Source organism: Silurus aristotelis, assembly GCF_946808225.1.
Source record: "Silurus aristotelis genome assembly, chromosome: 3".
NCBI lineage: Eukaryota > Metazoa > Chordata > Actinopteri > Siluriformes > Siluridae > Silurus > Silurus aristotelis.
The window spans coordinates 4,467,834-4,494,031 of NC_139576.1; the positions used below are offsets into that span (position 1 = coordinate 4,467,834).

The following is a 26,198-nucleotide window of genomic DNA, read 5'->3' on the forward strand; positions in this document are numbered from 1 at the left end:
TTCAAGAAAATCTGGCTCCCAAGTAATGGAGTGTCTCTCTCTCTCTCTCTCTCTCTCTCTCTCTCACTCTCGCTCACTCTCTATCTCCCCCTTACTTTACAGAAAACAGTTACTGCACTTACGGTGGAGAGACCTATAGCAGCGACAGCTCGTACGCCACTCCCACAGCCCGCTAGAGCTTTATACGTACCGAGGCACTTGAGCACCCACCTGTACCGACAGGACGGTAGGACACATTGTTTTAAAAGTTTATTTTGATAAGGTCATGGTGACTAGAATGAATTCGAATGAGTAACAACAGCGACATGATGTGAGGGAAGGAAAAAACATAGGACAAACATCCCCAGCTGGATCATTACTGACCTGAGCAGTAAGATCATTACATACAGGTTAGGTGGGCCTATAATGATGACCATCTACACTAATACATGAATCGTCGCTGGCATTGGATGCAATACTGTCATTATCAATATCTGGAAATGGGATGGTATCAGGGAGACATATGTCCTTTTGGGAAGAAGCCTTAGAGACTTAGAGAGCCAGCCGGTATGATGGCCACATTCTTGGTACAGGTGTAGAAGACAGCAGAGTATCAAGAAACAGTGCATATTCAGCAGCCACATGTGTTAGCAGGGCAGCGTTGTGCTGGAGCTATAAAAATACATATGAAAAACTAGGAAACTAAAAATATTAATTAAAAAAATACATTGTACAGTTTGGACAGTTTGGACATATTAAGTGTGGCAGTGCAAATTATATTGCAAATCAGGCAATACAAACGATCATTGGATCATCTTCTGGAAAAAAAAAATCCATTGTGTTAATTTAACACATAAAATGAACAGTGTGGGCTTTACACTACTGTAATATTTGTGTTTATGGAAGCAGGTCAGAGATAATGGTGGGTCCTTGGTAAAGTATTATTGATAAAGTCAGTTATCAATTATAATTATTAATACAGTTATCAGATGGGAAGAAGCTGTATTTGTTGCATTATGTTTTGGTCCTGATGGGCCACAGTCTCCTGCTCGAGGGAAGGGATTAAAAAAAAGTCTGTGTTCAGGGTGAGAGGGGATCAGCCTCAATCCTAATTTGCTCTGCTTCAGGGTCCTGATGGTAAACGGGTCTTGTAGAGGTGGAAGATGGCAGCCAATCAGCAGAATGAATGACATGCTGCAGTCTGCCTTTGTCTTTAGCAGTAGCAGCAATGTACCAGATGGTGATGAAGGAGGTAAGTATGGATTTAATTATGGAGGTGTAATGATGGAGTCTAGTCACCGTTTAACTGTTGGTTTTGTGTCCTATCATTTTTGTTTGACAATACGTTTTATGCTTAATCATTAAAAGCAATAATCACACTAACCTCTGGTTCTATTATCGATTCTAGAAAAAATCCAAGGAACCTTCTTTATTATTGTTCTTGCATTCCCTCTAGCCCTAGCCAAGGTGTGAACCTAACAAGTGGGCAACCAGCTATAAATAGAACTAGGAAACGAACGAACGAACGAACGAACGAACGAACGGAAGGAAGAAAGAAAGAAAGAAAGAAAGAAAGAAAGAAAGAAAGAAAGAAAGAAAGAAAGAAAGAAAGAAAGAAAGAAAGAAAGAAAGAAAGAAAGAAAGAAAGAAAGAAAGAAAGAAAGTTGCTTTATACTTAACACATGTACTTTTCAGCAGAGTGAAACACCTTTTTTGCATATCCAAGCAATGTTAGGAAGCTGGGGTCTTAATGCAGAGTCAGCCATGATTCAACCCTCTCCTGGAGCACAGAGGGTTAGGTGCTAAGTAAAGTATATAACTATTTCAACTTCTAAATAAAAAATGATTCAGTATGAATTATAATTATAAAAAAAAAATCCTCTGTATGCACTAAAATAAGAGAGGCATAGAAGTACTATTGAACTGGTAGGTGTGTGCAGTCCAGTCAAATGTTTAACTAGAAAAAAATTGTTATCTATAAAGGATGGTAGGGTTTTAGCAGAGAAAAAAAAAGGTAACTGTAAATGTACCACTAAAGATGGTGGATAGTGTTCCTTTTCTTTCTCAGGAAACCATCTATCTTGGGGAATAGTGGCCTTTAAAACAAAGATAATGCAATGGATTAAGTAAAACCTGAGTGCAGCCGGTGTGATCCATGACTGCCCACCAGTCACATTCACACTATTTTTTTTATTATCCGCTTCAGAGTATCCTCAAATGGTGCATTACTTCACTGAGAGCAGGTTTGACCTTCATACCTTGCGTCCAACAAATCGAGCGACTATGAAGTTCAACAAGACCACCAAGGTTCAATCCATCAATGATGTGACTGTCCTGGTTAGTGGCTTTTTCATAATGGATGTTCAGAGAGCAAACTCAGAGGATAGAAAACACTTTGCACTCTGCAAGGCCTCCTGAGACATGGCTGCCAAGTTTCTAAAATAAAATGCGACCTTTTTAGATCTTTCCCTTTGCTTCTCAATCCATTAGTGCAAAGCTGCTACCCTTGGCCTAAATTTAGCTCTTTGGCCTCAGCACTTCAGCTCAGACCTGCAACTGTTAATCACTCATTGAGCATTGATAGCCATGTAACCTGAAAGAGAAAAGGAAAGGACATGCTTTGAAAGAAAAAGAAAGAAAAATTGTAAGCCACTGAAATTAACATTTTGTTTAGAATAATGTCTCTAGTGTTTTTGGACAGCTCTTTGGTCTTGGCCATGTTAGTAGTTGGATTCTTACTGATTGTATGGGGTGGACAGGTGTCTTTATGCAGCTAACGACCTCAAACAGGTGCATCTAATTTAGGATAATAAATGTAGTGGAGGTGGACATTTTAAAGGCAGACTAACAGGTCTTTGAGGGTCAGAATTCTAGTTGATAGACAGGTGTTCAAATACTTATTTACAGCTGTATCATACAAATAAATAGTCTAAAAATCATATATTGTGTTTTCTGGATTTTTTTTTTTTAGATTATGTCTCTCACAGTGGACATGCACCTACGATGACAATTTCAGACCCCTCCATGATTTCTAAGTGGGAGAACTTGCAAAATAGCAGGGTGTTCAAATACTTATTTTCCTCACTGTATATATATATGTCCGCCCCACTTTACGGACATTCACTTTACACAATTTCGCGGATACGAACAAACCTGTCCTCAAACTAAAAATTTTTTGGAGTAGAAAAACTTAAAAGCTATTCACCGACCGTAACGAGTCTACATGATGCGCACTAGACTCGGGCTAATACATTTTTTTAAGTACATTTGTTTTTATTAATTTTAAATCTTTTTTATTACTTGATACAAAATATTGTATACAGTATTTTAATTTGTTTCAGTATATTTGATTTTATTATTGATCATTAGGAGATATGCATAGTCAATAACGAACACAGTAAAAACTTAAGAACGAATTCATGGTGCGAACGCTCGTTCGGAATGTAACTCATTCGTAAGGTGGGGAGCGTCTGTGTGTGTATATAACAAGATATCTCTTAATAGAAAACGATTTTATAATGCATTCTTTAAATTTATGTCTCAACAACATTTATAAAGACCAGCTGGCTGATTCCACGATGTCTGTGGTCAGTGTATATACACTCAAGTGCTTAGTTGACAACGGAATATAACAAATCAAGTCAAAAGTACAAAACCAAGTCAAACATGTAGCGTAGCAGTGCACAGAAGTACCTGTATCTAGAGAATATGAACGATGCACTGACATGTGCTGAATACTATCCTATGGAATATGATAGATATTTTAATAAATGATATTTCTACATGAAATAAAACAGAGTTGATGGTGAGACAGTTGTGATGAATACCAAACAATAGAGTTTGATAAATAATTGACATGAGCAGATGAAGTGCAGGTTTTATCCTGTCTGTTTTGGCCTTCAGGCTGTAATAGTTCATTCCAGACAAAACCAGTGAAAAGAAGACATTATTGTATATTAATATATTTATAGCATTTTGCAGACACCTTTATCTACTATCACAATATTTTAATTGATATAACCAAGCAGTTAAGAGTTCAGGGCCTTGCTCAAGGGCCCAGCAATGGAGTTGTTAAAACAGAATTAATGTTTCATTATGTTGGACATATCAACATTGTTGTTTTAGCAACAAACCATGTCTAGAAGTACTGGAAGCACACAAGCAGACAAATTTACAAAATCCAACTTTTTTTTTTCTCCTTGTACGTTTTGCTGTTGGTATTTTATTTTAAATTCCAGACCAATAAGGTAAGATCCATGATTTCTGCTTCTTCTTGATCCTCTGATGTTGCATTACTTCAATAAGTTACAAAAAACTTTTTAAGCCCTGAATGATCACAAATCCTTAAGGTTTTCCCACATATTTGGCCATGTAACTTTTTCAGAAATACATTTATATTTATTGCTTTGGCAGATGCTTTTTTTTCCAAAGTGACACATAGTTGAGGTATACAACAAGCGATTTATTTAATAATGACAATAAATACAATACAATGAAAAACTAAAATAAGGTTTCAATCATCATTAGAAAATAGTAAAAGGTAGAACAGGTAGGGATAGAGGATAAGATAAGAGGTATGGAGATGCTCATGAAACTGTTTAGTTGAAAATTTTGAGGGATTCGGCAGTCCGGATGGAGTTTTGTAGGTCATTCCACCATCGCCAATACACTGTGGATACCTGACCATAAGATTGGGCTGTGCTTTGTGAATGTGCCATTCCACATGCATTCCTCATTCCCCATAATAACTTTCAGTCTACTGGAATGTGGTTCCACTAGATTTTGAAGAGATTTATAAAGATTTATTCAGCCACATGAGTAAAGTCAGGTACTGATGTAGGTGAGGTGAGGAGGTGTGGAGTTCAGTCAGCATTCACATTATTCTTGATGGTGTTGGAGATTGGTTGAAGCTCTGCAGCAGCAGATCTTCCACTCCAACCCATGTAAAGCATATCTTCATTAAACTTTCTTTGTGCACAGCGGCATTGTCATGCTGGAACAGGTCTTAAATTTTGGGGAAAATGAATACCTTTGTCCATATAGTGTAGATGTAACTGGAGGCACACAATTGTAAAGGATACTTTTGGATGCGGCACAAAAAGATTTTGCATTCACTTAAACTTGGAAATCCAAACCTGTTCGGGCATTGCAATGCCCCTGTGCACAATGCGAGTTACATGAAGATATGGTTTACATGGGTTGGAGTCAATGATCTCCTGCTATAAAACTCTGACCCCAACCCTACTAAACGCCTTTGGGATGAATGTGAATGTTGACTGCATCCCAGGACTCCTCACATCACCTACATCAGTACCTGAATTTACTAAGGCCCTTGTGGCTGCTGAACACAAATGTCCACAAGCACACTTCAAAAGCTTTAAAAGGAACATCTTCCTAGAAGAGTGGAGGGAAATATAATGGCTAATTGGGACTAAAAGTGGAATGCGATGCTCAAAAATACATACCATACTTATAACCAGGTGTCTGCAAACGTTTGGCAATATAGTGTGTATATAGAGTTGTAATGTATACGTAAGTGATGTATACTTGTAGCTGCAATGTTTAGTTGCAGATAGATGATGAATTAACTTTGCTGGACCAAAGCAAAAGAGACAAACTTGAATACCTGGATGAGTATACAAGCATATAGAAGAACCTGCTGTCCATACTGTGGTCCATGGAAGCATACATACGACTTTAATCATCAGAGAGGTTGTGAGCATTTGTAAATCCTCAGGCCACTTAAAAATTATTTCCTTACTTAGCCATTATCTTGTTCTACAGATCAATCCCCCGGCACCACTTAACACAAGGAACAGGAAAACGAGGAAACCCTTATACCACTTCTGCTAAGAGCGAGGGCAGTGTTTCTTGCTTTTGAAACAGAAGAGGCTGCTTATTTGCTGCCCAGCATCCTCCACCATTTAACACCTACTCCTTATTATTAGGATGACACACACTAACCTCTTGCTGTTTCTGATGATAAATAGCTCAATAAAACAACCAGGAGCCTCTCAATTACACTTGGACTGGATCTTCTGGTATAGTGGTGTTCATTAGAACAATGAACTCTGACCCTGCTAATTAGAGTGAGTAGAAATGTCGTTGGTATGGTGGTATAATTAACTTTCTTGCAATACGTATAGAAACTGGTCAGGAGAAGGGAGACACAAATCACACACCATGGCGATCAACTGCAGATTGTTTGACCTCAATTACAATTAACCTTAAACAGGCACATAAAGTGTTCTAGGTGCCTTGGTTTGGTAGTATACGCCATAGTTCTTTATACTCATGGCTGTTTAATGGTCAGATCTTAGTTATAATAATTTAATCTTTGTAGAATTTCCCTGTGGGAAAATGTTGTAGTCGTAAGTATAAATAATTAACGAATGTAATGGTTCTAAACATGGAATTACATATCGCCATTTGTCCAGTTAGTTCAATACAATTCAATTCTTCTTCTTCTTCTTTCGGCTGCTCCCATTAGGGGTCGCCACAGCGGATCATCCGTCTCCATACCACCCTGTCCTCTATATCTGCCTCTTTTACACCAACTACCTGCATGTCTTCCCTCACCACATCCATGAACCTCCTCCTTGGCCTTCCTCTTTTCCTCCTACCTGGTGGCTCCATCTTCAGCATTTTTCTACCAATATAATTCATGTCCCTTCTCTGCACATGTCCAAACCATCTCAATCTCGCCTCCCTCACCTTGTCACCAAAACATCCTACATGTGCTGTCCCTCTAATAAACTCATTTCTAATCTTGTCCATCCTCGTCACTCCCAACGAAAACCTCAACATCTTCAGCTCTGCTACCTCCAGCTCCACCTCCTGTTTTTTACTCAATGGCACTGTCTCTAATCCATACAACATCGCAGGTCTCACCACAGTCCTATAAACTTTCCCTTTCATTCTTGCAGATACTCTTCTATCACAAATCACTCCTGTCACTCTTCTCCACCCACTCCACCCTGCCTGCACTCTTTTCTTTACTTCCCTAACACACTCTCCATTACTTTGCACTGTTGACCCCAGGTACCTGAACTCCTCCACCTTCTCCACCTCTTCTCCCTGCAACCGCATCACTCCACTGCCCTCCCTCTCATTCACACACATGTACTCTGTCTTACTCCTACTGACTTTCATTCCCCTTCTCTCCAGCGCATATCTCCACCTCTCCAGGCTCTTCTCAACCTGCTCTCTACTCTCACCACAAATCACAATATCATCTGCAAACATCATAGTCCAGGGAGACTCCTGTCTGACCTCGTCCGTCAACCTGTCCATCACCACTGCAAACAGGAAAGGGCTCAGGGCCGATCCTTGATGCAGTCCAACCTTCACCCTGAACCAGTCTGTCGTACCTACTGCACACTTTACTGCCGTCACACTGTCCTCATACATGTCCTGCACCACCCTCACATACTTCTCTGACACACCTGACTTCCTCATACAATACCACAACTCCTCTCTCGGCACCCTGTCGTACGCTTTCTCTAAATCCACAAATACACAATGCAGCTCCTTCTGTCCTTCTCTATACTTCTCCATCAACATCCTCAAAGCAAATAAGGCATCTGTGGTGCTCTTCCTCGGCATGAAACCATACTGTTGCTCACCTCTTCTCTCAGCCTGGCTTCCACTACTCTTTCCCATAACTTCATGGTGTGACTGATCACCTTAATTCCCCTGTAGTTACTGCTGGTCTGCACATCTCCCTTATGCTTAAAGATCGGTACCAGCACACTCCTTCTCCATTCCTCAGGCATCCTCTCCCCTTCCAGAATCCTGTTAAACAATCTGGTTAAAAACTCCACTGCCATCTCTCCTAAACATCTCCACGCTTCTACCGGTATGTCATCTGGTCCAACCGACTTTCCATTCTTCATCCTCTTAATCGCTGCTCTCACTTCCTCCTTACTAATCCTATCTACATCCTGCTTCACCAACTCCACATCCTCCAACCCTCTCTCTCTCTGATTTTCCTCATTCATCAGCTGCTCAAAATACTCCCTCCATCTTCTCAACACACTCTCCTCACTAGTCAACACATTTCCCTCTCCATCCTTTATTGCTCTAACTTGCAGTCCATCCTTCCCAGCTCGGTCCCTCTGCTTGGCCAATCGGTATAAATCCTTTTCTCCTTCCTTAGTGTCCAACCTCTTGTACAGTTCCTCATATGCCTTTTCCTTGGCTTTCGCCACATCCCTTTTAACCTGCTGCCGCATCTCCTTGTACTCCTGCCTTCTCTTCTCATCACTCTGTCGATCCCACTTCTGTTTTGCCAATCTCTTTCCCCTAATGCTCTCCTGCACTTCCTCATTCCACCACCACGTCTCCTTGTCTTGCTTTCTATTTCCAGATGTCACACCAAGTACTTTTCTAGCTGCCTCCCTCATCACTCCTGCAGTAGTTGCCCAATCAAACTACACTCTTCCTCCTTCAGTTTCCACCATCTTATTCTTCTTTCAATCCTTACTTTCCTCCTCTTCTTCTTCGCCTCCAAAACCATCCTACAGACCACCATCCGATGCTGTCTAGCTACACTGTCCCCCGCCAACACCTTACAGTCTCCAATCTCCTTTAGGTTGCATCTCCTACACAGAAGATAATCCACCTGTGTGCACCTTCCTCCACTCTTATACGTCACCCTATGATCCTCCTTCTTCTTAAAATACGTGTTCACCACTGCCATTTCCATCCTTTTAGCAAAATCTACCACCATCTGCCCTTCCACATTCCTCTCCTTAAAACCATACCTACCCATCACCTCCTCATCACCTCTGTTCCCTTCACCTACATGCCCATTAAAGTCTGCCCCAATCACCAATCGTTCTTTCCTAGGTACACCATCTACCACTTCATCTAATTCACTCCAGAATCTTTCTTTCTCCTCCATCTCACAGCCAACTTGTGGAGCATAGGCACTGATGACATTTATCATCATCCCTTCAACTTCCACCTTCACGATCATCACCCTATCAGAAACTCTCTTCACCTCCACTACACTCTTACTGTACGCTTCCTTCAGAATCACCCCTACACCATTTCTCTTCCCATCCACACCATGATAAAACAGTTTAAACCCACCTCCAATGTTCCTGGCCTTACTCCCTTTCCACTTGGTCTCCTGAACACACAACACATCTACCTTTCTCCTCTCCATCATATCAGCTATCTCTCTCCCTTTACCCGTCATAGTACCAACATTTAAAGTACCAACCCGAACCTCTACTCTCCTACACTGCTCCTTTTCCTGCCGTCTCTGTAGACGCCTTCCTCCTCTCCTTCTTCTCCTTCGGCCAACAGTAGCCCAATTTCCACCGGTACCCTGTCGGCTAACGATACCTGTGGCGGTCGTTGTTAACCCGGGCCTCGACCGATCCGGTATGAAATTCTCATTTGTGATCCGCATATTTGATTTGGCACATGTTTTACGCTGGATGCCCTTCCTAACGCAACCCTCCCCATTTACCCGGGCTTGGGACCGGCACTAAGAGTACACTGGCTTGTGCCCCCCTAATGGCTGGGTTTTTCAATACAATTCAATTCAATTAAAATGTTTATTTGTAAAGCATTTTTAACAATAAACAATGTCTTGAAGCAGCTTTACAGAAATAAAGACGTTATGAAAGAACGTAAACATTCAGTGCTTACACTTTTTTGTTTATCGTTTAATTATAGTAGACAATTATATATTATTATAATCAACTCAACTCAAGCATTGTCATTCTTACACATACACAGTATACAAAAGAAGGAAATGTTATTACTACAGACCAAATTGCATAAACAGTAAACAGTATAATAAAATAATAGAATTACAAACCCGATTCCAAAAATGTTGGGACACTGTACAAATTGTGAATAAAAAAGGATTGCAATAATTTACAAATCTCATTAACTTTTATTCACAATAGAATATAGATAACATATCAAATGTTTAAAGTGAGACATTTTGAAATGTCATGCCAAATATTGGCTCATTTTGGATTTCATGAGAGCTACACACTCCAAAAAAGTTGGGACAGGTAGCAATAAGAGGCCGGAAAAGTTAAATGTACATATAAGGAACAGCTGGAGGACCAATTTGCAACTTATTAGGTCAACTGGCAACATAATTGGGTAAAAAAAAAGAGCCTCTCAGGGTGGCAGTGTCTCTCAGAAGTCAAGATAGGCAGAGGATCATCAATCCCCTCAATGATGCGGTGAAAAATAGTGGAGCAATATCAGAAAGGAGTTTCTCAGAGAAGGGTTAGGGCCAGAAATCCATACTGGATGCCCGTGATCTTCGGGCCCTTAGACAGCGCTGCATCACATACAAAAATGCTACTGTAATGGAAATCACAACATGGGCTCAGGAATACTTCCAGAAAACATTGTCGGTGAACACAATCCACCGTGCCATTCGCCGTTGCCGGCTAAAATTCTATAGGTAAAAAAAAAAAGCCATATCTAAACATGATCCAGAAGCGCAGGTGTTTTCTCTGGGCCAAGGTTCATTTAAAATGGACTGTGGCAAAGTGGAAAACTGTTCTGTGGTCAGACAAATTAAAAATTTGAAGTTCTTTTTGGAAAACTGGGACGCCATGTCATCCGGACTTAAGAGGATCAGGACAACCCAAGTTGTTATCAGCGCTCAGTTCAGAAGCCTGGATCTCTGATGGTATGGGGTTGCATGAGTGCGTGTGGCATGGGCAGCTTACACATCTGGAAAGGCACTATCAATACTGAAAGGTATATCCAAGTTCTAGAACAATATATGCTCACATCCAGACGTCGTTTCTTTTAGGGAAGACCTTGCATTTTCCAACATGACAATGCCAGACCACATACTGCATCAATTACAGCATCATGGCTGCGTAGAAGAAGGATCCGGGTACGAAATGGCCAGCCGGCAGTCCAGATCTTTCACCCAAAGAGAACATTTGGCGCATCCTTAAAAGGAAGACGTGACAAAGAAGACCTAAGACAGTTAGGCAACTAGAAGCATGTATTAGACAAGAATAGGACAACATTCCTATATCTAAACTTGAGCAACTTGTCTCCTCAGTCTGCAGACGTTTGCAGACTGTTATAAAAAGAAGAGGGGATGCCACACAGAGGTAAACATGGCCTTGTCCAAACTTTTTGAGATGTGTTGAAGCCATTATATTTAAAATCAACTTATTTTTTCCATTAAAACGATAATGTTTCTCATTTTAAACATTTGATATGTCATCTATTTTGTATTCTAAATAAAATATTGAAATCTGAAACTTTCACATTATTGCATTCTGTTTTTATTCACAATTTGTACAGTGTCCCAACTTTTTTGGAATCGGGTTTGTATATAAATACCAACATACATATTGTTATATACAGTGGAACCCGGTTATGTCGATGTCCTAGGGGCTTGCCAAAAAGCATCGAGATAACCGATGATCAAGATGATCAAAATGGCGGCAATATATTAACATGCTTGAAATTTCTTTATGTACATGATGTGCGTTAATAAATGAGAATGTGCATGCACGTGTTTTTGAAGGTTTTTTTTTACACAACAGCGTTGCCGTGATTTGTTTGATAAAGGCATGCTATAAAAATGTACATACATGTTTTTTAACTGTCAGGAATCCACCTGCCACGCCCCCTTCGGCGTGTCAGGTGTTTTCTCGGCCGCTTTCTCTAAAGCTTCCGGCTTTAATCGCGCACATATGGTGCTCGTTTATCATCATCACCAGCTCCTATTTAAACTTCCACACTCTCACTATTCGTTATTGTTGGTATATGTTTGTTCATGGTGGGCATTGTTATCGCTCATGCGTATCCCGGTACGTGTCTTCCCACCGGCACTCTCTCAACGGCTGCTCTTTTCTTCCCAAAGCGCAGCGCGGATTCCCCCCCGATCCTGCCGGTGTTCATTCTATGCTTTTTCTGCTTATCCCACGTTCCGCTACGCCTCTCTCCTACCAAGCGGCGAACCTTAATATCTCGAGCACAAGGGGGGAAAAATTTGCCATTTAACGCACAGTGCCGATCAAGATAACTGAAGTAAAATGGCAAATTTTTCCCCCCCTGTGCTCGAGATATTGTGCTTGAGGGTTCGGCAACATAAAAAAGCATAACTATTAAAAAATGCTTAGACAAAGCAAGAATTTGGCGGTTCCACTTCAAAAACGTCGACTTAATAGGGTTGTCGAGTTAACCGAGGTCAAGATAAGTGGGTTCCACTGTATTATATAATAATAATTTATTATATATCATCATATAATTATTTATTATGTAGCTCTATGTTGTTTTATGTAGCACCAGGGTTCTGGAGAAACGTCTCATTTTACTGTGTCGGTTATATATGGTTGGAATGACAATAAAATCTTCTTGACTTGTTTATCCCAATTAAGTGAGCCAGTAATGACTGTGTGCAAAAAAAAACCCTGAGAATTCATGAAGAAGAAAATTCAAGAGGAAAATGATCAAATCCCCATCCTCCCCATCCATAAATGCAGAATGGTTCAAGCACTGTCCACTGGTATCTCAGGAACATGTTTAACGCTTTATCTTCTTTAGGCTGCTCGCCACAGCAGATCATCTGTCTCCATACCACTTTGTCCTCTATATCTGCCTCTTTCAAATCAACAACCTGCATGTCTTCCTTCACCACATCCATAAACCTCCTCCTTGATCTTCCTCTTTTCCTCCTTCCTGGCGGCTCCATCCTCAGCATTTTCTTACCGATGAACCCCATGTCCCTCCTCTGCACATGTCCAAACCATCTCAATCTCACCTCCCTCACCTTGTCTCCAAAACATCCTACATGCGCTGTCCCTCTAATAAACTAAGTTCTAATCCTGTCCATCGTCGTCACTCCCAACAAAAACCTCAACATCTTCAGCTCTGCTACCTCCAGCTCCACCTCCTGTCTTTTACTCAATTTTCACATTTCTAAACCAGACAACATCGCAGGTCTCATCACAGTCCTATAAACTTTCCCTCTCACTCTTGCAGATACTCTTCTATCCCAATTTACCAGAGGTGGCAAAAGTACACACATCCTTTACTTAAGTAGAAGTACAGATCCTCATGTTTTAAAATACTCGGGTAAAAGTTGAAGTACTGATTAAACTTTTTTACTTAAGTGAAAGTAAAGAAGTCTTGGCTCTGACATGTACTTAAGTAAAAAGTAGTTATTACTTCTACCTGTTTTAGCTGTTAACTGGACCTCACATTATATTAATTAGATAGATAGATAGATAGATAGATAGATAGATAGATAGATAGATAGATAGATAGATAGATAGATAGATAGATAGATAGATAGATAGATAGATAGATAGATAGATAGATAGATAGATATGTAAGCATATGTACAGTGAATAAATATAAAGGCTATATCAGTGCAGAGACGTGTGGACATCATTAAGAGCCTTTGCTATGTTTCCACACGGACAGTTAATGAGGTGATACCGGAGAAATTGCACCTCTTCAAGTCAAGTCAAGAAGCTTTTATATATAATCATAGACATTTTACAGATTTGAATGATGAATTTTTTTTTTCTGTATGATCAATAAAGACAGTAATTTAAGTTTGTGTCACCATTATAAGGGGAAAACCCACAAAGCGCCACCTAGAGGGTTAATTGTGTAAAACATGGCGGATTTGGTGTTTGATTTGAGACTTGGCGCAGAAATAAAACAAAAGTTTACTGTTAAAAAATGTTTTATCTGGAGTTTATTTATTTATTTATATAATATCTAAGTAAAGAAAGGACATCGTGGATAAATTTATTTTTTGCCAAAGGTTTTATTAACGCCTCTTTTATATTTAGATATTAATTTTTTTATTTAATTTTTTTATAAAAATGGTAAAAACAGAAATGTGTACTGAATTGATAGCGCGTTAATAAAATTTAGTGCCGTTTACAATAATTCTAATTTTGACAGCCAAATATATTAATACAAAACGAATTAAAAATGTTGTTACCTAATGAATGTATCCAGGCTGAAGATCCACATATAGAACACAAGCAGAGAAAATATGATGATGATCATGAAAGTCTCTGATCTCAGTCATGTTTACATCAATGACTCCCTCTGTCTCATCCACGTTAACCCCAAACTTCTGCCTTCTGCCTGCTGATTCTTATCTCCATGAACTAGTCTACATCTGCAAAAGACGCGCAGTAACAGGAAATCGGTTGTTTGGCTGAAATCGGCGCGCAGTAAAAAAAATATATATATATTTCACAAAAATCAATGGATTAAAACTAAAGTAATGAGCCGTTTTTGAAAATGTAAGAAGTAAAAAGTACAGATATTTGTGTAAAAATGTAATGAGTAAAAGTAAAAAGTTGTCTGAAAAATAAATAGTGGAGTAAAGTACTGATACCAGACAAATCTATCCTGCTAAAAAAATCTAACCCTAATCACTCCTTCTATCACTCTTCTCCACTCTGCCTGCACTCTTTTCTTCACTTCTCTAACACACTCTCCATTACTTTTCACTGTTGATCCCAGGTACCTGAACTCCTCCACCTTCTCCACCTCTTCTTCCTGCAACCACACCACTTCACTGCCTTCTCTCAACTTGTAGCACATCCTTTCCAGCTCATTCCCTCTTACTGGCCAATCGGTACAAATCCTTTTCTCCTTTCTTAGTGTTCAACTTCTCATACAGCTCCTCATATGCCTTTTCCTTGCCTTTCGCCACATCCCTTTTTACCTGCTGGTGCATCTTGTTGTACCCCTGCCTACTTCTCTCATCTCTCTGCCGATCCCAATTATATTTCTCCAACCTCTTTCTGATTATGCTTTCCTGCACTTCCTAATTCCACCACCATGATTCCACCTCTTTCCAGATGTCACACCAAGTACCTTTCTAGCTTCTCCCTCATCACTTCTGCAGTAGGTGCCTTTTCACCACCACCAAGCTACTGTCTGACCTCTTCCCTGAATCTCACACTACAGTCTTACTTCTTTAGTTTCCACTATTTTATTTATCTTTCAGTCCTCACTCTCCTCCTCCTCTTCTTTACCTCATATGCCATCCTACAGACCACCATCTGATGCTGTCTGCTAAACTGTCCCCCACCAACACCTTACAGTCTCCAATCTCCTTCAGGTTGCATCTCCTACATAGAACATAGTCCACCTGTGTGCACCTTCCTCCGCTCTCATACGTCACACTATGATCCTCCTTCTTCTTAAAATAAGAGTTCACCACTGCCATTTCAATACATTTAGCAAAATCTACCACCATCTGCCCTTCCACATTACTCCCCTTAAAGCCACCTACCCATCACCTCCTCATTACCATTGTTCCCTTCAACTACATGCCCATTTAAATCTGCCCCATTCACCAATCGTTCATTCCTAGGTACACCTTCTACCACTTCATCTAACTCACTCCAGAATTTTTCTTCCTCTCCATCTCACAACGCACTTGTGAAGCATGAGCACTGATTACATTTATCATTACCCCTTCAACTTCCAGCTTCACATTCATCACTCAGAAACTCTCTTCACCTCCACTACTCTCTTACTGTACTCTTCCTTAAGAATTACCCCTACACCATTTCTCTTTCCATCCACACCATGATAGAACAGTTTAAACCCACCTCCAATTTTTCTGGTCTTACTTCCTTTCCACTTGGTCTCCTGAACATACAAAATATCTAACTTTCTCCCCTCCATCATATCAGCTATCTCTTTCCCTTTACCAGTCATAGTACCAACATTTAAAGTATCCACCCGAACCTCCACTCTCTTACACTTCTCCTTTTTCTGATGTCTCTGTAGACGTCTTCCTCCTCTCCTTCTCTGTAGCCCAATTCCCACCGGTACCCTGTTGGCTAACGATACCTGTGGCAGTCATTGGTAACCCGGGCCTTGACCAATCCGATATAAATTTCTGATTCGTGATTCGCATATTTAATTTGGCACATGTTTTTACGCTGGATGCTCTTCCTAACGCAACCCTCCCCATTTATCCGGGCTTGGGACCGGCACTAAGAGTGTACTGGCTTGTGCCTCCCTAATGGCTGGGTTAGAAACAGAGAAATTCTATTGAGCTAAATGATTTTGATGTACAATTAAACACATGTCTGGGTTTACAAATCCTCAATAACTGTTTCAAAACTCATCAACATTAAATTGAACAACATTAATTCTCCATTCTGCAAAAAAAAAAAAAAATCTATTTGCAAGATTACCCACAAGTCTTGAATATTTTAAAACAATCAATGTTTGCTTTTTTTTCCTGAACAATAATTTGCTCAAGGAATAAAATTATAATTAAAAGTGTCATACTTTGACATTTTGTATTGTACTTAACAATTTTTTTTTGCCCAGCAATGTACATTATTTGAAAATTTGTGAGAAAAAAAAAAAAAAGGGTAATGACTTGGATGGTTTGAGCAGAGTTTAGCTGATCGAGGCCAGAGAGCAGCAGGAAGGGCAAAGTGAGGGAGTGGGAAATTGATTTGAACAGGTGGGCAGGTGTAACCTTGGCAAATCAAAGGGTGAGCCCTGTGATGAGGATTGCTGTATAAAAAATGATGGTGTGATTGAAGAGGTCATGTGCAAATTTGGAATGTGACACAGAGACGACATTGTGTTCAAAACTCACTTTCTACCTAATGGGTTTTTGATGTTTCACATTATTTATCAGCAGTAGTGTTCATCTGTTTCCTGTGTTACTGTGTGTAGAAATTGAAATGTCTCCACTAAATTGACTTTAAAATTTGACATTAAGAATGCAATTTTGGGGAGTGGTGGCTCCAGCGGTTGAGGCGCTGGGTTGCCGATCGGAAGGTCTGGGGTTCAAGCCCCGGTATCGCCAGGCTGCCACTCTTGGGCCCTTGAGCAAGGCCCTTAACCCTCTATGCTCCGGGGGTCCCTTACGAGGGAAGTATCAAGGTCCGTGACGTCGGAGTGACGTGGGGCCGCCTTCCCGTGGGCTCACCACCTGCAGGAGGGACCGTAAGGGACGGTGCTGTGAGGATTGGGCAGCAGTCGAAGGCGGGGCCTGCTTAGACTGCTGCCCCCGCGACCCGTATTACGGATAAGTGGGAGAGAATGAATGAATGCAAATTTTTTTGCAGGTAGAAGATGAGTAGACCATTTTTAATCATTACCGCTTTTTTTCATTTTTTTCATTACCATTTTAGTCGATACCGCTACTGATGCAGATGAATAAACCATATACAGTGAAAGTCGTTACCCATTGGTAATTTGTACCAGAAGTCAAGTATTTTTTAATACAGTACTGTACTGTATAAGCAATAAAATCTCAGCCATGTGTGATTCTTTCCCAAACTGTTTTTGCAAATCTGAAAGCACACAATTGTATAGGATGTCTTTGGATTCAGTAGTAGGAAATCTTCACTTATCTCCACAAAGAACTGTTTTTCATGGGTTGGAGTGGATCTGATGCCATAGAGCTCCAACAATATTGAACACCTTTGGGATAATTATGAACGCTGACTGCACCCCTGGCCTCCATACCTCACCTACAGGGAGCTTTTGGCCTGTTGACTGTTGAGAGCTTGTTGAGCCGTGTGACATAACTTCCTGATTTTGATTTGTTTCCCGCGAGTTTTTGTTTGTGTCTGCGTTTTATATTCAAAATGTATCTCTTTTCCCTTGAATAATCCTCGATTATTGTTTTGTTTTCCTGACTCGTGCCTGTAGCTCATTAGCCGGACTATTTTTATGACTATGATTACATTGCCTCAAACAATTATCTATGGTGGTACTCGCTATTGTAAGCACTATGTTGGTTGTGTGTCTGCCTTTGAGCACAGGTGAGGACTTGTTCGAGTTGCAGATGGAGGAGTTGGAGCTGGAGGTCATGGAGAAGCAGATCCGTGATCTACATGTAAAGCAGGCCCAGCTGCGAGATTATTTTGGGCAGGCGCTCACTTGTAGGTAAATACGCATGTGAAATCTAATACTATAGACACCTCAACTCCGAGTGTTACTCTGCCCAGGCCCAGTGCACCTAGAACTCGGCCCACCCAGGTATGGGCCAGTACATAAAAACTTTGGATTTGGACTATAGTTAATGTCAACAGTCTGCTACACTGACTCAGGACTTCAGTTCGCATCTGATGATCACTGTACCCTGCAACATTGTATATCTGCAATAAATGGACATTTGCTGCAACCCAGTTGAGGATGGGTTCCCTCTTGAGTCTGGTTCCTCTCAAGGTTTCTTCCTTATGCCATCTCAGGGAGTTTTTTCTTGCTACAGTCGCCACCGGCTTGCTCATCAGGGACAAACACACTTATAAAGAACATATTAATTTTTTATCACCTCATTATACGTGTAAAGCTGCTTTGAGACAATGTTCATTGTTAAAAGCGCAATGCAAATGAAAATCAATTGAACTGAACTCCAAAAATGTAATTTGCATTTAGAAGGATCTACTGTAACTACTAGGATTTTAGACAGCAACCTGTCTTTTGAAAATCATATCACCCATACTACAAAAACAGGCTTCTTTCACCTTAGAAATATTGTTAAGTTAAGAAACATGTTGTCTATATCTGATGCAGAGAAGCTCATCCATGCATTTATGACCTCCAGACTGGACTATTGTAATGCATTACCAAGTGGTTGTCCTGCATATTTAATATACAAGCTACAGTTGGTCCAGAATGCATCAGGCAAAGTTCTCACAAGGTCGAGAAAATATCACCATATAATCCCAATCTTATCATCCCTACACTGGCTACCTGTTAAGTTGTTACAAACTATTGCTACTTACATACAAAGCCCTAAATGGTTTAGCTCCCATGTATCTATTCAGTTTTCTAACACGCTACAATCTGTCACACTCTTCGAAATCTCAAAACTCCGGACTTCTAGTAGTTCTTAGAATAGCAAAGTCCACTAAAGGTGGTAGAACAACCTCACATTTAGCTCCTAAACTTTAGAATAGTCTTCCTGACAGTGTTTGGGGCTCAGAAACACTCTCCCAGTTGAAGTGCAGATTAAAAACATATATTTTTAGCGAAGGGCTACACATAACACGTGTCACATATCATAACCTTGTGCTCCAGTACATTTCATTACATGCACATTATCAACTTGTGCTTGTTAATATCATGAACAGCAGCTATGCTTATTCCTCTCCACTGCTCCACTGATGGGCTCCTCTCAAGCTTTCTTCCTCATACCTAGTAAGGGAGTTTTCCTTGCCATACTTACCCCTAGACTTGCTCATTGGGGATAAATACACATAATTCTCTTAGAATACTCTTGCCACTCTGCCTGTTCTGGTTCCTGTTTCTTGTTCTGCTCTGCCTTGATAGTTACTAGTTCGAACTCTGGACTGTTTTTGTTTTGTGCTTTTGATCTGCCCTATATTGATCAAAATGCCTTGTCAGATTTTTTGACTTTTTTGTATTCTGTTCTTCCTGCATTGCTCTGTCTGCTGACTCTCAGATTTTGGACTGGTTATCGGACTGTGTTTTTGCCTTTGCTCGTTTGCTCCCGATGAGTAAACCTGGGTCGACTGTGGCAAGAAAAAAACTTCCTTAGATGGTATGAGGAAGAAACATCTGAGTTTATTATAGATTCAACCCCAAGTCATTAATGCCAGAGCCTTTAAATGTTCAATAATGGAGAAATAGCATGTGTATAATGTTATTTTGAGTATTGATTAAAAGGTTGTTTATCCTGAAAGTTCAATGTCTGAAATATTCATGAAGTGGGGTCCAACTGGAGCTGGAACATCTCTAGATGGTACAGGGTCCTCACCAGGCCAAATCTTCTTTTTGAAGGTCCAAAATCTTCCTTAGGTGGGACAAAACTGGAGCTGGTGCAATCTTTGGATGCCTATAGCAAGTAATGTAATAAAAGAAAATCGTTGTTATTATTGATTACTGAGAAGAACTATTTCTAGGTTTGGATTAGGAAAACTTTCCTATAAGGGACTGTAGGGGTATAACTTCTTAAAGCAGTCTAGTTGTCTTCTTTAGGTGGGCACAAGAGAAGGACTATGACACAGACACTATTGCTCCCACCAGTCTAGTTATCCTCTTAAGATAGAGACCATTGATGACTGCAAGAGACCATTGTTTCCAGCAGTCTGGTTATCTACTTCTGATGCATAAGGAGGGATTTCATGCATTTGACTAGTGTTGTCATCAACCTGGTTATCTTCTTCAGAAGGAGCACAAAGACTTTAATGCAAAATGCCATCGTTGCCATCAGTCTGTTGATCCTCTTCTTAAGGAGGACCAGGGCTAACATGCATTGGACCATTGCTACCCTCAGTCTTGTTATCCTCTTCAGATGGAGGACAAGGAATATTATGCATTAGCCCAATTCTGCCATCAGTCTGGTTATCCTTGTCAGATGGAGAACAAGGCCTATCATGCATTAGACCATTGTGCCCATGAGTCTGGTTAACTTCTTCAGATGGAGAAGGAGGGCTGTCATGCATTTGAACATTGCCACCAATAGTCCAGTTATCCTTGTCAGATAGAGGACAATAGGTATCATGCCTTACACCATTGCTGCTAACAGTCTGGTTATCATTTAAGATAAAGGACAAGGACTATCATGCATTGGACCTTTTCTGCCATCAGTCTGTTTAGCCTCTTCAAAAGGTGGAGAATAATGACAAAAGGGACCATTGCTGCCATCAGTCTAGTTATCCTCTTCTGATGTAGTACAAGGTCTATCATGCATTGAAGCACTGGTTATCCTCTTAAAATAAAGGAGAAGGACTGCCATGCATTTAACCAGTGCTGCCATCAGTCTGGTAATCCACTTCAGATGGAGAACAAGGGCTATCATGCATTAGACAACTGGTTATCCTCTTCAGATGGAGAACAAGGGCTATCATGCATTGGACCATTGCTGCCATTAGTCTGGCAATCCTCTTCAGATGGAGAACAATGGCTTTCATCCATTGGACCACTGGTTATCTTCTTCAGATGAAGGACAAATGCTATCATGCATTGGAGGATTATGAGATAAGAGACAATGGCTCCCAGTAGTATGGTTATTGTCTTTAGAGGAAGAGGGATTATGAGACAAGTGACCATTTTTCCAACAGTATGGTTATTCTCTTTAGAAGGAGAAAGAGTGCATGATAAAAGACCAGTGTTTCCACAAGTCTAGTTAATAATTTCAGATGGGCAAGAAGTGCAGGACAGTTGGCCTATGTTCTAAGCAGCCTGGTACATATGGTACTTACTATGAATTGTTGCTGCCAGCAGCCTGAATGTTCTCTGAATAAAGGAAAAATTGTATTGTACAAGAGACCATTACTGTCAGTAGTCTTATTATCCTATTAACTTGGCACATATGGATGCATTGGACTCCTGGGCTCACTTATTGTTTTGGATGCCAGAAGTACTTGCATATGTTTTGGACATCCTCCAAATCAGCAGGTGCCAGTTCACTGAAACGATACCTAAGTGGCTAAACATTATTTCTTGAAAGGGTGTATTCTACCTATTTGACAAGAAAGCCAGCATCTTAAATGACCATGCAGCTCACCTGTTGGACTTTCTAGAACTGTCCTGGTGAGCTCGGAACAGGTATAGCATATGAACAGCATAGTGTATGAAATTGACTTTGGTCAAAAGAGACTGTCACATATCTGTGCCAGCCTGTTAAAAAGTGTAGCCTGTTTTTCTTTTTTTTTTTTTTTTTTTCAAGCAAATTGATCCTACCTAGGACCTTTGTGGAACAATAATCATCTTAATCATCTTCAACAGGAAATAAAAACTACATTTGCACTACTATATACTGTAGACTGTGTGGGGGCAACTGTTAATGCTCATCTCTTAAATATCCCGATAATCTACACTGTGCAGGTAGAAATAACCTTTTCATTCACTGCCTTTCCATTCTCTGACAGGTCACAGGAAATTGCCAGTCATATGAGCCCCTTTTTCTAATTCCTTTTTTCAAACTCGCAGAACTTTAGCTTTTTCTGCATTTTGTTCTATTCACATTCTGGTGCCCCTCTTGCCCACACCTGCATTATAGAGCAATTTCAAGACAAAACTATTGCTTTCCTTAACTTTCTCAATCTTTTGTGTTTGTCATTTTCTAAACCATTTGATTGCTGTCTCCTGTATAGTGAGTGGTAGCTCAGTGTTTAAGGCATTGGACTCTGCCAAGCTGCCACTGCTGAGCCCTTGAGCAAGTCAATCTGGATAATGGCATCCACCTAATGCCATAAACGTAAATGGTTAACATGTGCAGTGTCGATAGGATATTTACGATGCAAGTACGTAATGTATATGGAATGTTACCCAATAAGGAACAGTTTTAGCTCAGGTTTTGTCCAGTGTGTACTTTATATATACTTGCCTGTTGTCTGCATTGCGTTCAAGAAGAATGTATGCACCACTTTGTTTGCTGTGTAACTTCCCTGATCAGAAAAAACACAACAGGCATCATAGAGTGCATCAAAAACCTTTCCTTTTGGCATGATAAAAACCAAAGTACCCGCTCTCCCAGGGTAACCACGTCTTCAATCATCGATTTCATTCAACTTTGACATGCTATGCACTTCTCTACCTGGTACATATTGAGACATATTGCTGTTTATAGATTTCAAAGTTATTTCTTTGTAATCTGTTATAATGTTGCAAAGAAAATGAAGGCTATGATTCTCAGAAATCCACATGAACACACTCAGTCATGAAAAAATCCTGCAATAACTGTTCTAATCTAACTGTCAACTCATGATGGATCTATCTCTATTTTATTTTTTTAAGTACATGCAAATCTTTTAATTACTTGTTATCACAAACCAGTTATTTCTTATGTTTTTGCACACTAAAATTAACTTTTATTGATATCCAAGCCCATGTCCATTACAGACAGCACCTACATTTACCATGTCCCTCGTTTCACTGGCATGTTTTGCCTATTGTTCAGATCAAATAAAAGCAAAAGAAAACATCCAATCATCTATACACTGCTTAGATGTTATGTGGTGTATACTTTGACCTCAGCATGAAAATCTGCATGCAGTAGAGCATGACATCCAGGAGAAAGTGTTTAAACACAAATCTGACAGAGATTTCCATATCTCATTCCCTGGTGACATATTCATCCAAGTCCACTTTCACATTTAAATAAAAGTGCTAAACTGTGGAATTAAATGTCACTGAAATGTTATTGCTCGGTGCTTAACAAAAGGATCCTCTGTTCCTCTGATGTCGTGGCTTCTCGCATATGAAAGAGAATAATAGAGCAGTCAGGGAGAAATGCATTCGTTTTCCATTAATGTAGCCACTTAAAAGCTTTAAAGCTTTTTGACTACAAACAGAGTTGCAATATTACTTTGATACCTATTTAGTAATATATTTTCTTCATAATTATTGTTAAAATAATGCATGTGTTTTTGTCCCTTTTTTTTTTATTTCTCATTCTTTCTTCATTATTATGTTTTTCACTGACTCATGTAGCCTGGTTGTTCAGACCCCTTTGTGGTGTCAACCCCAGCATCTGGAGATAGACTTTTCTGCAGACATGATTTTCATATAAAGAAAATACCCAACGACACTGTCAAAAATTGTCTTTCCAGCAATTTAGGGATTGTTCACATAACCCACATACATTAACCATCAATAAACCTTGGTACAAAAAGACAATGAAAAACATAGTTATACCATAGTAACTTGATCAAAAGGTAAGGAGTCCAAATCGCAGCACAACCAAGCTGAAACTGCTGAACCCTTCCAAACACTGCAAGTGTTATTAATAGAGCAAACAATCGTCTGGAGTGATATCTGTCATGGAACAGCCTGCCCAGTCACCTCACCTAAATCATATTGAACTGATCGGGGGTTAGTGTGTAAAGATGGTATTCAAGCCAAGGGCAGATTTTTCAATGAAACTAAAGCGGGGTTAAAAAGTCGCTCACAGGCTACAGATGAGAGTAGTGCAGAGTTAATGACATCTTGCAAAATGCAAAATGTTATTGGTGATACTCATCATAAATTCAAATAGAGTGGAGTAAAGAATACATCTATTTAATCATAAATGTTGTTGAGTAAAGAGTAAAGATCATCTGGACATTTTTATATATGTTTATATATGTTTTTAACTTGCAGCTCTACCTCTGCCATGTTAATCTGTATTTTACTGTATGTGACTTTCAGGACACGCCTCCATAGTGCTGTGATAGGTCATATTCACGTAGCAGCAGTGATGCTTAGTGAATGCGCCCGTGAAAAAGTTTAGTGAGGAGAAATATTCATATATATATATATATATATATATATATATATATATATATATATATATATATATATATATATATATATATATATATATATATATATATATATACAGTACAGACCAAAAGTTTGGACACACCTTCTCATTCAAAGACTTTATTTTCATGACTATGAAAATTGTAGAGTCACACTGAAGGCATCAAGGGCTATTTGACCAAGAAGGAGAGTGATGGGGTGCTGCGCCAGATGACCTGGCCTCCACAGTCACCGGACCTGAACCCAATCGAGATGGTTTAGGGGTGAGCTGGACCGCAGAGTGAAGGCAAAAGGGCCAACAAGTGCCAAGCATCTCTCAGGGAACTCCTTCAAGACTGTTGGAAGACCATTTCAGGTGACTACCTCTTGAAGCTCATCAAGAGAATGCCAAGAGTGTGCAAAGCAGTAATCAAAGCAAAAGGTGGCTACTTTGAAGAACCTACAATATGACATTTTTCAGTTGTTTTACACTTTTTTGTTATGTATATAATTCCATATATAATTCCACATGTGTTCATTCATAGTTTTGATGCCTTCAGTGTGACTACAATTTTCATAGTCATGAAAATAAAGAAAACTCTTTGAATGAGAAGGTGTGTCCAAACTTTTGGTCTGTACTGTATATATATATATATATATAGATCAAATATTGGTCACAAATTAATGTATTATAAAAATAGCATTTACTAATAATTATATATAAATCTATCGTTCTTTCCTGATTCAAAAATGCTAAAACTTTTTAAATTGATGCATCGCCTCGTTAACTTTTATGCCGATGCACCGATGCGAATCAGCGAGTTTACTTATCGAATTTCAGTTCCAGTTCCAGTGTTGAAAGATTTGCCAATCCCTGACAGATGGTCACACTGATAATAAGGATGTGATGGGATGAAGTATGTATTGAAAAACAATCTATTTATTTAATTATTTTTAAATGCAATGTTCATTAAAAACTCAAATAAATGACTAACTGTGAAACTTCTTTAAAACTGTAAAAAGACGATTAAACTTTTGTTTATTAATGTTCATCTGGTATAAATTGTTTAGGAGACATTTTTTCATGCCGTATTGCTTTTCTTCTTGTTCTTCCTTTTCACACTTTCTACAGTGAAGCTGGTACAGAATTTATGCTACTCTAAAAAATGATTATTCCTCATGTATAATGTTACTTTTGTGATGCCTGGTTTATTTATCCAGTCTTCTGAAATGCTCACAAGCCTGGTTAGGACCTCGGAGCTTGGAATCAAACACACAAAGACCTGATATTCCCTTTTGGCTGAACAGACAAATGGGCAGTATTGTGAAGATGTATAATGACAGGTACCAGCGTGTTATGAGTTTGACACTCCTATTTCAAACAAGAATAAAAGCCATTTCAGGTCTAAATGTGCTTTTATCTCGACATTGACATTTGTGAAATACAGACAGCTCCATTTCAGAGCTTTCCTCTCAGCCTGCACTGCCCGAGGAAACGACCGAGTTAATATTCAGGTATGATTTATGCCGAATGTCCGTCACCAACGGAGCATGTGATCACACACAATGGTGTACTTCTGCATTAATACACACTCCAAAGAGAGAGATATTAGGAGGAACGTGGCAAAGAGGCAATTCGGCATAGAGGAAGCCATCGACTGAAAGTCAGCGACTGGGTAAAGTGGGAAATGAATCAGAGGCATGACAATGCTTTTCTGTCTATAATGTTGCGATTACACCAGTGATAGTCAATTCACTTGCATGAAGTAACTACTACAAAATGTGGAAAGTGTGTGTGTGTGTGTGTGTGTGTGTGTGTGTGTGTGTGTCCTGCTGTCATGCAGGGGATTAGTGTCTACTAATCCTCTCACATCTACTGACATATACACACACACACACACACACACACACACACACACACACACACACACACACTCAAATGCTAGGGAAAACCCAGACCTTCCATTTCACACTGTCATGTAACACTACTGAAGCACGTT

General features: G+C 39.7%; 1 long non-coding RNA gene across 1 annotated transcript in view; it reads right to left on the minus strand.

Moving 5' to 3' along the window:
- Positions 1-5,265: 5,265 nt before the first annotated feature.
- The window catches only part of LOC310723396, a 388,685-nt gene continuing 367,752 nt past the window's right edge, over positions 5,266-26,198 (minus strand). The window contains exon 3 of the long non-coding RNA XR_014532671.1: positions 5,266-5,281. This is a non-coding gene — a long non-coding RNA (uncharacterized lncRNA). The remainder of the gene's footprint in view (positions 5,282-26,198) is intronic.